This window comes from Pelophylax lessonae, assembly GCF_965119305.1.
Source record: "Pelophylax lessonae genome assembly, chromosome: 7".
Lineage (NCBI taxonomy): Eukaryota > Metazoa > Chordata > Amphibia > Anura > Ranidae > Pelophylax > Pelophylax lessonae.
Window position 1 is genome coordinate 252,578,081 of NC_138774.1, and position 14,383 is coordinate 252,592,463.

A 14,383-nucleotide genomic window follows, 5' to 3' on the forward strand; every position below is an offset into this window, starting at 1 on the left:
TGTCTAAAACCGGCTTTTTAAGACTCTAAAAGACAAAAATACAGTCATTTTGACTAAAAGTATTTTTTCGATCACCACCAGTGGCGTAGCGTGGGGGGTGCAGGGGGGACCACTGGCACCGGGCGCAACATTTAGGGGGGCGCATCCCACGCCCGCCATCCGCGGGATCATAGTGTCCATTTACAGACATCTCAAGTCTCCCGCATTTCGCCCTGTACTCACGGACACCCGCGAGCGCAGGGCGATATCCTGCCAGGGCTGAGGACGGCAGTGTCAGAGGTGAGCTCAGCTGTAATGACTGAGTAGGGAGCCGCTATTTCCCACATAGTACCATATCTTCATGCTACACCGGCTCACAGGCGGAGTGATATCAAATGCACTCCGCCTTTGGGGGGAGGAGACATACAGAGGAAGCAGGCTCTGCTCTCTACTGCAGCCGTGTGCTTCCTCTGTATGACTGTATGTGATCTTCCGGAGTCTCCCCCTGCTGTCCAGGCCGGCCGCCGATACGCAGTCTCTCCCCTCCGCTCCGGATCGCCTCCTCGAGTTGCCATTGTCTGGACACAGAACAAGGTAAGTGATGTGCTGCCAGCCCCCTGGGGGCCCAGGGAAGTGGGGGGTCAGTCAATGTAGGTGTCAGTGTATTGGGGGTCAGTGTATGGGGGGATCAGTGTAGGTGTCAGTGTATGGGGGGATCAGTGTAGGTGTCAGTGTATGGGGGGGGTCAGTGTAGGTGTCAGTGTGTGTGTGTGTGTGTGTGTGTGTGGGGGGGGGTGGGTGTAGGTGTCAGTGTAGTGGTCTGTGTAATGGTCTAGTAGGTTTGTGTAGGGGGCGCAAATTACTTACCTTGCCCCGGGCGCTGACAACCCACGCTACGCCACTGATCACCACTGCCACCCTCGACCCCTTTGAACTTGGCCATGGCAAGATGACACCTCAGGAGAAACAAAAGGAAAGCCAACGAATAAAGGAAAAGCCAAAAGCCTACAGCACCTGGTATTCCCAGGCGGTCTGCCGTCCAGGTACTAACCAGGCCTGACCCTGCTTAGCTTCCGAGATCAGACAAGATGGGGCGCGTTCAGGGTGATGTGGCCGTAGGCGATCACAAATGCCACCCTTGACCCCTTTGAACTTGGCCATGGCAAGATGGCACCTCAGGAGAAACAAAAAGAAAGCCAACGAATAAAGGAAAAGCCAAAAGCCTACAGCACCTGGTATTCCCAGGCGGTCTCGCATCCAGGTACTAATCAGGCCCGACCCTGCTTAGCTTCGTAGATCAGACGAGATAGGGCACGTTGATCTACGTCGCTAGCCTGTGAGGGTCTAGGGAGTGAGCGTGCGCCCCCGGAGGTGTGCTCCCGCGTGGTCACGGAACCCCGCCGTGCGTGTGACCGGTGGACCTGATGTCCGCCGGTCACTCGACGATCGTCGCTGCAGAGGGAGAAAGTCAGGCGGCTGATGTAAACAAGCCGCCTGTCATTCTCCCCTGTGTAGAAACAGTGATCATACGGTTCTACTATGTAGGTCCGTTGATCACTGTTCCTACAGCTCAAGCCACAGCCAATCACAGTTAGAATCACGCCCCTAGGGACACACACAGCCCCTCCCAAAAAAAGTTAACCCCTTCATTGCCAGTGTAATTTTACAGTAACAGTGCATATGTATAGCACTGATTACTGTAGAAATGTCACTGGTAACCCCAAAAGTGTGAAAAATGTCAGTCAAGGGTCCGATCTGTCCGCCGCAATTTTGCAGTACCGCAAAACGCAGCTCGCCGCCATTACGCGTTAAAAAAAACCCAACAAAAATCTTTTCCTTTGTTAGCGCAAACCAATCAAAATACGCTTTTTGCGATTTTTTTTACCAAACATATGTAGCATAAAACAAATTGGCCAAAAATGTTAAAAATTTTTGATTTTTACATTTTTTTGGGGAATTTCATATAAAAAAAATGTGAAAAATATTGCTATTTTTGCAAAATTGACGCTCTTTTTTTGTTTATAGCACATGACCAAAATATCACACAGGTGATCAAATACCACCAAAAGAAAGCTCTGTTTGTGGGAAAAAAAGGACGCCAAATTCGTTTAGGTACAGCGTCGCAATTGTCCATTAAAGTCGCAAAATAGGCCCTGGTCAGGAAGGGGGTAAAATCTTCCGGGGCTTAAGTGGTTAAAAATCCGGTCTTAGACAAGATTTATCTAAAACCGGCCATTTGAGTTTCAATGGCCTGAAAAAAATTTTGGTCAAAATGACTCTATTTTGGTCTCCAAGTGTCTAAAAAGCCCTTTTTAGTAAAAATAACTGCATTTGGTCACCAAAGGTCTGATAAAAAAATTAAGTCAAAATGAATGTATTTTTGTCTTTTAGAGCCTTAAAAGGCTGGTTTAAGACAAGATTTGTCTAAAACCGGCCATTTGGGCTCCAATGGCCTGAAAATAAATTTTCGGTCAAAATGACTCTATTTTGGTCTCCAAGTGTCTAAAAAGCCTTTTATAGTCAAAATAACTGCATTTGGTCACCAAAGGTCTGACAAACTTTTTTAATCAGAATGACTGTAATTTTGTCTTTTAGAGTCTTAAAAAGCCGGTTTTAGACAAGATAACTGCATTTGGTCTCCACTGGTCTGAAATTTTTTTGTCAAAATGAATGTATTTACTATTCTGTGGCTGAAGGTATATTAGGCATTTACAGGATACAGAAGTAAGTGTCGGCCATAAAAGTCCCCAAAAACTAGCCTGACAGCTAAGAACGTAGTATTTGGTGGCTGAAGGTATATTAGGCATTCACAGGGTACAGAAGTAAGTGTTGGCCTGTATAGGCCCCAAAAATTAGCCCACATCTCCAAGTGTCTAAAAAGCCTTTTTAGTCAAAATAACTGCATTTCGTCACCAAAGGTCTAAAAAAAATTTAGTCAAAGTGACTGTATTTTTGTCTTTTAGAGCCTTAACCACTTGCCGACTGCCGCACGACTATTTACGTCGGCAGTCAGCCCCTCACAGGCAAAGTGACGTTGATCTACTTCGCTAGCCTGTGAGGGTCTAGGGAGCGAGCACGCGCCCCCGGAGGCACGCTCCCGCGTGGTCACGGAACCCCCCCGCGCGTGTGACCGGCGGACCCGATGTCTGCCGGTTACTTGGCGATCGTCGCTGCAGAGGGAGAAAGTCAGGTGGCTGATGTAAACAGGCCGCCTGTCATTCTCCCCTGTGTAGAAACAGTGATCATACGGTTCTACTATGTAGGACCGTTTATTACTGTTCCTACAGCTCAAGCCACAGCCAATCACAGTTAGAATCACGCCCCTAGGGACACACAAAGCCCCTCCCTCTCAAAAAAAGTTAACCCCTTCACTGCCAGTGTAATTTTACAGTAACAGTGCATATGTATAGCACTGATTACTGTAGAAATGTCACTGGTAACCCCAAAAGTGTTAAAAATGTCAGTCAAGGGTCCGATCTGTCCGCCGCAATTTCGCAGTACCGCAAAAGAAATCGCAGATCGCCGCCATTAAGCGTTAAAAAAAAACAACAAAAATGACAAAAATCTTTCCCTTTGTTAGTAAACGCGATAACTTTTGCGCAAACCAATCGAAATACGCTTTTTGCGATTTTTTTTACCAAACATATGTAGCATAAAACAAATTGGCCAAAAATAATTTTTACATTTTTTTGGGGAATTTCATATAAAAAAAGGGAAAAATATTGCTATTTTTGCAAAATTGAAGCTCTTTTTTGTCTATAGCGCATGATCAAAAAATCGCACAGGTGATCAAATACCACCAAAAGAAAGCTCTGTTTGTGGGAAAAAAAGGACGTCAAATTCATTTAGGTACAGCGTCGCACAACCGCGCAATTGTCCGTTAAAGTCGCAAAATAGGCCCTGGTCAGGAAGGGGGTAAAATCTTCCTGGGCTTAAGTGGTTAAAAAGCCGGATTTAGACAAGATTTGTCTAAAACCGGCCATTTGAGTTTCAATGGCCTGAAAAATTTTTTTGGTCAAAATGACTCTATTTTGGTCTCCAAGTGTCTACAAAGCCTTTTTTAGTCAAAATAACTGCATTTGGTCACCAAAGGTCTGATAAAAAAATGAGTCAAAATAAATGTATTTTTGTCTTTTAGTGTCTTAAAAAGCTGGTTTTAGACAAGATTTGTCTAAAACCGGCCATTTGGGATCCAATGGCCTGAAAAAAAAATTTTGGTCAAAATGACTCTATTTTGGTCTCCAAGTGTCTAAAAAGCCTTTTTAGTCAAAATAACTCCATTTGGTCACCAAAGGTCTTATAAAAAATTTAGTCAAAATGACTATTTTTGTCTTTTAGAGCCTTAAAAAGCCGGTATTAGACAAGATTTGTCTAAAACCAGCCATTTTCCTCTGGTAGCGACACTGAAGACAAATCGGTCTCTTTTTTAGTGCCAGGGGTCAAGTACAGCAATTAGAAAATCCAAGGCCTGTACACAGAGAGAGAGTCAATCAGAAAGTAAAAAACAAACCAATTCAACAGAAAACAGTCCCCCTCAGAGCCACCCGATCGAGCCAGAAACAGCACAGGTAGACTCTTTGAGTTCAGATTTTAAGGTGGTTAACCTATCTGAATTCAATTTACAAAAACGTCATATTGACTTACTCAGTAAGGGCCTTTCCTTCTCCCCCACCACTACTATGTGTGAATTTGAAGTCTTTAAGGACATTAATTTGTTCCTTAGAAGGGTTGTCTTTCAAATGTGGCATCATGTCTCCAATACGGAGCAAGGTCAGGACATTCCCTCTTCAGACCAGGATAGGGAGGCATTAGAGGCCCTTACATCTTTGTTGTTAGAAAATGTTTCATCGGATGATGATTCCGATGACCCATGCCAGATCAGACGGGATGCTAACATCCGCATCAGATCCACAAAGATGCCCCCATTTACCAAATATAAAAACATCAAAATATTTCTTGATTTGGTACAAAATGATCTTAAGAAAATTAACTGGGGTACTCTGAAGAAACCAGATAACCTTTCTAGATTAGAACAACAGGCACTGAGGGAATTGGAAACAGCACCCAATTTAGTTATTAAGTGCAGTGACAAGGGCGGTAACGTCGTCCTCCTAGGTGAGGAAATGTACGAAAAGGAAGTAATGCGTCAACTTAATGATACGAGTACGTATATCAAACTCAAACAAAATCCCTTTCCCTCCCTTGTTGCTGCACTTAACCAAAAAATCTCCCTGGCAAGGGAAGTAAATTTGATATCTAAAAAGGAGGCAGACCATCTCCTTGTCAAATGCTATAATGTGCCAACCTTCTATATTATCCCTAAGTTACATAAATCAGTAACCCAACCACCTGGAAGACCGATTGTATCGGCTGTTGGCGGACCATTAGAGAGGGTTGGCAGGTTTGTGGATGCATTGATAAAGGAGATGGTCTTTGAACTCCCCTCCTATGTGCAGGACACCAGAGACGTCCTCAGTAAACTGGTCAACATCAAAGTCCCCCCTGATGTGATCTTTGTAGGTATCGACGTTGAAAGCCTCTACACGTCGATACCTCATGAATGGGGTCTACGGGCTGTACATCATTTCCTGCAACGGAAATTCCCCAATTTGGGTGCTCATAATGAGTTCACGGTTGAACTACTGCAGTTCATGCTTAACAACAATTGCTTTCAGTTTTTATCCTCCTATTTCCAGCAGACCAGGGGTACATCTATGGGGGCACCGTGGGCCCCGGCCTACGCATGCCTCCATTTGGGTCTCTGGGAGGAGCAGGATGTATATCCATCCCCGATGTACCTCGGCCATTCTCTTTTATGGCTGAGGTACATCGACGATGTACTGCTCCTCTGGGGGGGAACTATGTTGGAACTGGAGGCTTTTGTTGATACGCTGAACTGCAATAGTAGGAATATCAAATTGACCTACACTGCGATGGCTAATCACTTACCTTTCCTAGATCTTTTAATTTCTAGGGTGGGATCTATGGTTCACACGACTACGTACCGTAAGGCAACGTCGGCCAACACATTGCTTTTTGCGGAAAGCCATCATCCACGGTCCTTAATTAATGGTATCCCCGTGGGGCAGTTCCTCCGCCACAAGCGGAACTGCACCGACGAGGCGGATTACCAAATAGAAGCCAGGGATCTACATAGACGCTTCAAAGAGCGTGGTTATTCCCATAATATCATGAGAAGGGCCCGCAAGAAAGTAGGACCAAGACAGAGATCTGAACTAATCCTCAAAAAGGATGACTCTTCATCCATGACGGGGGAAGTTCAGCAAATCCACCCCAGGATTGTTACACGCTATGGCTCACAATGGAATCAAGTCAGGGATGTGATTACAAAACACTGGCAGGTCTTAACCATCTCACCTTTAATACATAAAATAGTGGGACCTAGACCATTAATTACAGCCAAGCGTGCAAAAAATCTAAAGGATGCTCTGGTCCATTCGGAGTTTGTGCGAACAAAGACCCCACGAACTTGGTTAACCTCTTTACCTCCAACTAAAGGGATGTTTGCATGCGGTAAATGTTCGGTATGTAAATTAGCAATAAATTCAAAAACCTTCATTAGTTGTGATATGAGCCAGGAATTTACCATCAATAATTTTATAAATTGTCAAACAGAGAAAGTCATCTATCAGCTCATATGCCCATGCAATAAATCCTATATCGGGAAAACCAAACGCCAATTAAAGATAAGGATATTGGAACATTTAGCCGACATTAGGAACAAGATTGACAAGAGAACAGTACCCCTGCACTTTTTGGAGTGCCACGGTGCCAATCCAGATGGACTACTATTCCGTGGCATCTATGCCCTTAAGCTCCCCACGAGACGTGGAGACTTTGACACCGTGCTACTCCAAAAGGAGAAGCTATGGATTTATAAAATGGGGTCTTTGGCCCCTTCGGGGTTAAATGTGGAGTTTAGCTTGAAGCCTTTTCTATCTCCCTAATAATTTATGATGTTGTTCATCAGCCATCTGTAATCCATCCCCCCCTCTTTTCATGTATTCCTACTGATACATCTGTGTATACCAACTTATTGAAGTCCTATTTTTTGGTGCCTTTTATAATGGTATATGTATATACATATGTATTAGGAAACCATCGGGGACCTATTTGTTATAAAGATGATCCTTAGTATCTATGGAATCTCTGAATACTGTGTTCCTTCCATCTCATCGCCTTGTTTAAGGTGACTCCTGCTATTTTTTGATACTTCCATCCCCTTATGGGGTAGACGGTGCATAAATCTTAGGTCCCCCTGTAACCTACTATCGGGGTGGGTTTGCTGTGCTGCTATACAATACCCTCAAAAAAAATCTTTTGGTTTGGTTTACGGTTCATCAAACCCACACACCCTCTCTTAGGGATTCCTGTCACCAACCAGCACTGTGTATCTTTAAAGTTTCTAATTTTCAAGTAGGAATGTATCTGCACATTTCTTATTATGTTTTAAAATTAGTACCCCCGTGTTGTTTGTTGGCAAACCCGGGGGGTTCTTTGAGACCCCTAACTTTTATTATTATTTTTAACAATTAGTGTTTACATCCACTGTGCAGCCACACTATATTTTACCAGCTAACTTTTGCTTAATTCCTTGTTTTCAATGGGTAGCATACTGACTGGTTGTGGTCTATAATTGGCAGCAAGTGTGATGTATTTTTGTACAAATAACGCTAGATGGGGCTTCGTGGCTTCCTTTATAAACTCCAAAATGGTATACTGACATCTGGTGGCCAGTTCATGGCTATTCACCGGAACGTCTTCTGTCTGGTCTTACACACATGTGTTTGATCATTTAATTATTATCTTACTATATAAGGGAACCCACGATCCCCCATCAACTAGCTCCGATGAAACCGACGCAAGGTCGGTGAAACGCGTCAGCCAGTTGAACAATTGGATTGTGCCACCCGGACCTATCTCTCCTGAGTGCTTTGGTGATCCCCGCAGCCTCTGCCCTAACTACGGCTTCCTGGTTTCAGCTGCTCGCCACCACCGGACGTGACGTAGGGCCGATTGCCTCGGACCCGTTCGTCACAACGCGGAAGCGAGGCTTGAGCAAGCACTACACAGGATAACGCCGTTCAGCAGTCTGCATGAGCCGCCGGGAGATCACAGCTTCACACTCGGAGGTATGAACTATCCTTTACATTGACCAGCTTATTGCACGGTATTTATCCCTTCAGCCATCCGGCACAAAGGACTTAACTGCATCCCTCTCCCCACTACCATTGGGAAATGCTGAGCAACTGTTGAATGGACAGTCCAATCTTATACAGAGTGCCTAGGATATTTCAAGGAGGAAACTTTGCCTGCTCTTTGGTCGTTTCTAATCATCAGTGATTGTATCATCTGTTGGTGCCTATCTGGTTTATTTTTTATTTTTTGCATATCTTTTTCTACAGCAAGATTTACAGCACCACCTTCACCTCCTCATCAGATATTCGAATCATCTTACCTGCAGGTTCTCATTATTGATTTTTTTCAACATATATATTTTTTCACTGACACAGGTTCACCTGTGATCCAATTCAGGAAACTTGTAGGCCATGCATTCCTATCTGCCAGGTTGGGTCTATGATCTCTGATTCATTTTGAACCAATTAGTAATATATTATCTTTCTGTAATTAGGTCTGTGGTGATGCAATCCATTGTGTGTACATGATTTTAATGGTTTTTTAACGTATCTATGTCCATTTTTTTGTCTCCAGTTCTCACACCAGGCATAAGTGCCTTAATAAATATATAATTAATTTTTTTCACCAAATTAATGTGTCCTTTGTGCCTATATCTGATCTCTCTGGGTCTGTGGAAGCTCTGAGGGCCATCTTGTTTTCAGTGAATTCACAGACATTTTTTTCTTTTTTTTTTTTTTCCATTTGGGCTCCAATGGCCTGAAAAATTTTTTCGGTCAAAATGACTTTATTTTGGTCTCCAAGTGTCTAAAAAGCTTTTTTTTAACCAAAATAACTGCATTTGGTCACCAAAGGTCTGTCAAACTTTTTTGGTCAAAATGACTGTATTTTTGTCTTTTAGAGTCTTAAAACGCCGGTTTTAGACAAGATAACTGCACTTGGTCTCCAATGGTCTCCATAAAAGGCCCCAAAAATTAGCCCACTAAAGTTTACCTGACAACTAAGAACGTAGTATTTGGTGGCTGGAGGTACATTAGGCATTCACAGGGTACAGAAGTAAGTGTCGGCCTGTATAGGCCCCAAAATTTAGCCCAAATGGGTTTACCTGACAGCTAAGAACATAGTATTCTGTGGCTGAAGGTACATTAGGCATTCACAGGATACAGAAGTAAGTGTCGGCCTGTATAGTCCCCAAAAATTAGTCCACATGGGTTTAACTGACAGCTAAGAACATAGTATTCTGTGGCTGAAGGTACATTAGGCATTCACAGGATACAGAAGTGTCAGCCTGTATAGGCCCCAAAAATAAGCTCACATGGGTTTAACTGACAGCAAAGAACCTAGTGTATTTGATGGCTGGAGGTACATTAGGCATTTCCAGAATACAGAAGTAAGTGTCGGCCTGTTTAGGCCCCAAAAATTAGCTCACATGGGTTTAACTGACACCAAAGAACGTAGTGTATTTGATGGCTGGAGGTACATTAGGCATTCACAGTATACAGAAGTAAGTGTCGGCCTGTTTAGGCCCCAAAAACTTGCTCACATGGGTTTAACTGACAGCAAAGAATGTATTATTGGATGGCTAGAGGTAAATCAGGCATTCACACAGTATACAGAAGTGTCGGCCTGTATAGGCCCCAAAAATTAGCTCACATGGGTTTAACTGACAGCAAAGAACGTAGTATTTGATGGCTGGAGGTACATTAGGCATTCACACAGTATACAGAAGTAAGTGTAGGCCTCTATAGGCCCCAAAAATTAGCTCACGTGGGTTTACCTGACTGCTAAGAACGTAGTATTCTGTGGCTAAAGCTACATTAGGCATTCACAGGATACAGAAGTAAGCATCGGCCATAAAAGGCACCAGAAATTAGCCCACATGGGTATACCTGACACTTACCTTCAGCCACAGAATACTTCGTTCTTAGCAGTCAGTTAAACCCATGTGGGCTAATTTTTGGGGCCTATACAGGCCAACACTTCCAACACTTACTTCTGTACCCTGTGAATGCCTAATGTACCTTCAGCCCCCAAATACTACGTTCTTAGCTGTCAGGCTAATTTTTGGGGACTTTTATGGCCGACACTTACTTCTGTATCCTGTGAATGCATAATGTACCTTCAGCCACAGAATACTAAATACATTCATTTTGACAAAAAAAATTTCAGACCAGTGGTGACCAAATGCAGTTATCTTGTCTAAAATAGGCTTTTTAAGACTCTAAAAGACAAAAATACAGTCATTTGAAAAAGGCTTTTTAGCCACTTGGAGACCAAAATAGTCATATTGACCAAAAAAACTTTTTTCTGGCCATTGGAGCCAAATATCTAAAATCTTGTCTAAAACCAGCTTTTTAAGGCTCTAAAAGACAAAAATATAGTCATTTGGACTAAAAAAATTTCAGACCTTTGGTGACCAAATGCAGTTATTTTGACTATAAAAGGCTTTTTAGACACTTGGAGACCAAAATAGAGTCATTTTGACCAAAAACATTTTTCACGCCATTGGAGCCCAAATGGCCGGTTTTAGACAAATTTTGTCTAAAACCGGCTTTTTAAGGCTCTAAAAGACAAAAATACATTCATTTTGACTTAATTTTTTTCAGACCTTTGGTTACCAAATGCAGTTATTTTGAAAAAAAAGGCTTTTTAGACACTTGGAGACCAAAATATATTCATTTTGACCGTAAACATTTTTTTCAGGCCATTGGAGCCAAGTGTCTAAAATCTTGTCTAAAACCGGCTTTTTAAGGCTCTAAAAGACAAAAATATAGTCATTTTGACTAAATTTTTTTCAGACCTTTGGTGACCAAATGCAGTTATTTTGACTAAACAAGGCCTTTTAGACACTTGGAGACCAAAATAGAGTCATTTTGACCGAAAACATTTTTTCAGGCAATTGGAGCCCAAATGGCCGGTTTTAGGCAAATCTTGTCTAAAACCGACTTTTTAAGGCTCTAAAAGACAAAAATACAGTCATTTTGACAATTTTTTTATCAGACCTTTGGTGACCAAATACAGCTATTGTGACTAAAAAAGGCTTTTTAGACACTTGGAGACATAAATAGAGTCATTTTGACCAAAAATAATTTTTCAGGTCATTGGAGCCCAAATGGCCGGTTTTAGACAAATCATGTCTAAAACCGTCTTTTTAACCACTTTCCGACCGGCCTATTGTGAAAACACGGCCGCAAAGTGGTTGTCTAGTTCTGGGAGGGCATACATGGAAGTCCTCCCAGAACCGCACTTCCGCCGCGCCCCCTGGGGTGCGCACACGGGAGTGTCCATGCTCGCCGGGTCCCGGGGACCCGACGCAACACGGATCGTGGTAAAGGGCCAATGAGAGTGGTCCTTTACCACGTCATCCCTCCGTCCAATGACGGAGCGATAACGTCACAACAAACCGGTGCATGTCCGGTTCATTTCTCTCCTCTCCTCGGACGCTGTACACAGAAATCGGTACAGCATGCGAGGAGAGGAGAGAAACTGCAGCTGCACACCTCCTCTGCCTCATTGTGCCCAATTAGTGCCCCATCCGTGTCTCATTCGTGCCCCATCAGTGCCTCATTTGTGCCCCATCTGTGCCTCAGCCATGCCCCATCCATGCATCATCCGTACCTCATCCATGCATCATCGGTGCCTCATCCGTGCCTCATCCATGCATCATCTGTGCCTCATCCATGCCCACCCATGCCACCTCAGTGCTCATCCATACCACATCCATGCTCATCTGTGCCACATCCGTGCTCATCCGTGCTCATCCATGCCTCATCTGTGCCTGCCCATGCTGTCTCAGTGCTCATCCATCACACGTCTGTGCCCACCCATGCCACCTCAGTGCTCATCCATGCCACATCCATGCTCATCCATCCCACATCTGTGCTCATCCATGCCATGACAGTGCTCATCTGTGCCACATCCATGCCACCTCAGTGCTCATCCGTGCCACATCCATGCCACTTCAGTGCTCATCCGTGCCACGTCAGTGGTCATCCGTGCCACATCAATGCCACGTCAGTGCTCATCCATGCCATGTCAGTGCTCATCCATGCCACATCAGTGCACATCCGTGCCACATCAAAGCCATGTCAGTGCTCATCTGTGCCACTTCCATGCCACGTCAGTGCTAATTCGTGCCACATCCATGCCACTTCAGTGCTCATCCGTGTCACGTCAGTGCACATCCATGCCACATCAGTGCTCATCCGTGCCACATCAATGCCATGTCAGTGCTCATCCGTGCCACATCCATGCCACGTCAGTGCCACATCAATGCCACGTCAGTGCTCATCCATGCCACATCCATGCCACATCAGTGCTCATCCATGCCACACCCATGCCACTTCAGTGCTCATCCGTGCCACGTCAGTGCTCATCTGTGCCTCATCCATGCCACGTCAGTGCTCATCCGTGCCACATCAATGCCACATCAGTGCTCATCCGTGCCACATCCATGCCACGTCAGTGCTCATCCGTGCCACATCAATGCCACATTCATGCCATGTCACTGCTCATCTGTGTCACATCCATGCCACGTCAGGGTGCTCATCTGGGCCTCATCCATACCACGTCAGTGCTCATCCGTGCCACATCAATGCCATGTCAGGGCTAATCCATGCCACATCAGTGCTCATCAGTGCCACATCCATTCCACGTCAGTGCTCATCAGTGCCACATCCATGCCACGTCAGTGCTCATCAGTGCCACATCAGTGCTCATCAGTGCCACATCCATGCCACGTCAGTGCTCATCCGGGTCACATCCATGCCACATCAGTGCCACTACAATGCTTATCAGTGCCCTACAGTGCCTCACAAAATTGTAATGGGAAGTCAGGAAATGACGGTGCTCCCTGCATGTTGGGCCTCTGTATGTGGCCAGGCTGTGGAAAAGTGTCACATATGTGGTATCGCCATACTCAGGAGGATTAGTTGAATGTATTTTGGGGTGTCATTTTTGCTATGTGCATGCTATGTGTAAGAAATGTCTTATAAATGGACAACTTTGTGTAAAAAAACAATGTGTTTTGGTTTTCTTTCCACATTTTCCAAAAACTTGTGGAAAAAAATGACACGTTCAAAAGACTCATTATGCCTCCTAGATTATGTGTTGGGATGTTTTCTTTCCAAAATGGGGTCATTTTATGGGGGTTTCCATTTTCCTGGTGCTCCAGGACTTTCAAAAGTGTGATAAGTCATCAGAAAATTATAGGTGTAATTTTTGCTTCTAGAACGCCTGACGGTGCTCCTTGGATGTTGGGCCTCTGTATGTGGTCAGGCTGTGGAAAGTGTCACACATGTGGTATCGCCATACTCAGGAGGAGTAGCAGAATGTATTTTGGGGTGTAGTTGCAAGTATGCCTGTACAGTGTGTGAGAAATAACTTCGTAAATTGACCATTTTGTGAAAAATATTTTTTTTTTTAAATCTTCATTTTGAAAAGAATTGTGGGAAAAAATTACAACTTCAAAAAACTCACCATGCCTCTTACTAAATACCTTGTAATGTCTACTTTCCAAAAAGGGGTAATTTGGGGGTATTTGTACTGTCCTGACTTGTTAGGGTCTCAAGAAATGAGATAGGCCGTCAGTACTTTAGGTGTGATCAATTTTCAATGATTAGCACCTTAGCTTGTAGACTCTATAACCCAGACGAGATTGGGCGCTTTCAGGGTGATGTGGCCATAGGCAATAACCACTGCCACCCTCGACCTCTTTGAACTTAGCCATGGCAAGATGGCACCTCAGGAGAAACAAAAGAAAGCCAACGAATAAAGGAAAAGCCAAAAGCCTAAAGCACCTGGTATTCCCAGTCGGTCTCCCATCCAGGTTCTAACCATGCCCAACCCTGCTTAGCTTCTTAGATCAGGCAAGATTGGGTGCGTTCAGGGTTATGTGGCCGTAGGCGATCACCACTGCCACCCTCGACCCCTTTGAACTTGGCCATGGCAAGATGGCACCTCAGGAGAAACAAAAAGAAAGCCAACGAATAATGGAAAAGCCAAAAGCCTACAGCACCTGGTATTCCCAGGCTGTAGCAGAATGGACACTGAGAGTGTGGCTTGTGTTGAAAGAATGGCCATAATATTGCTGAACAGTGTCCCTGAGGAAATATATAAAGATATATTGCAGATTGCTAGAATATGGCAGCAGTGTTTCATAGACCCCTGCTAGTGTGGGGTGGAGTTTGTTATTGTGAATACCTGCATTCCATTGTCCTATTGTTCCTGTCTGCCTTGTAAGCATATT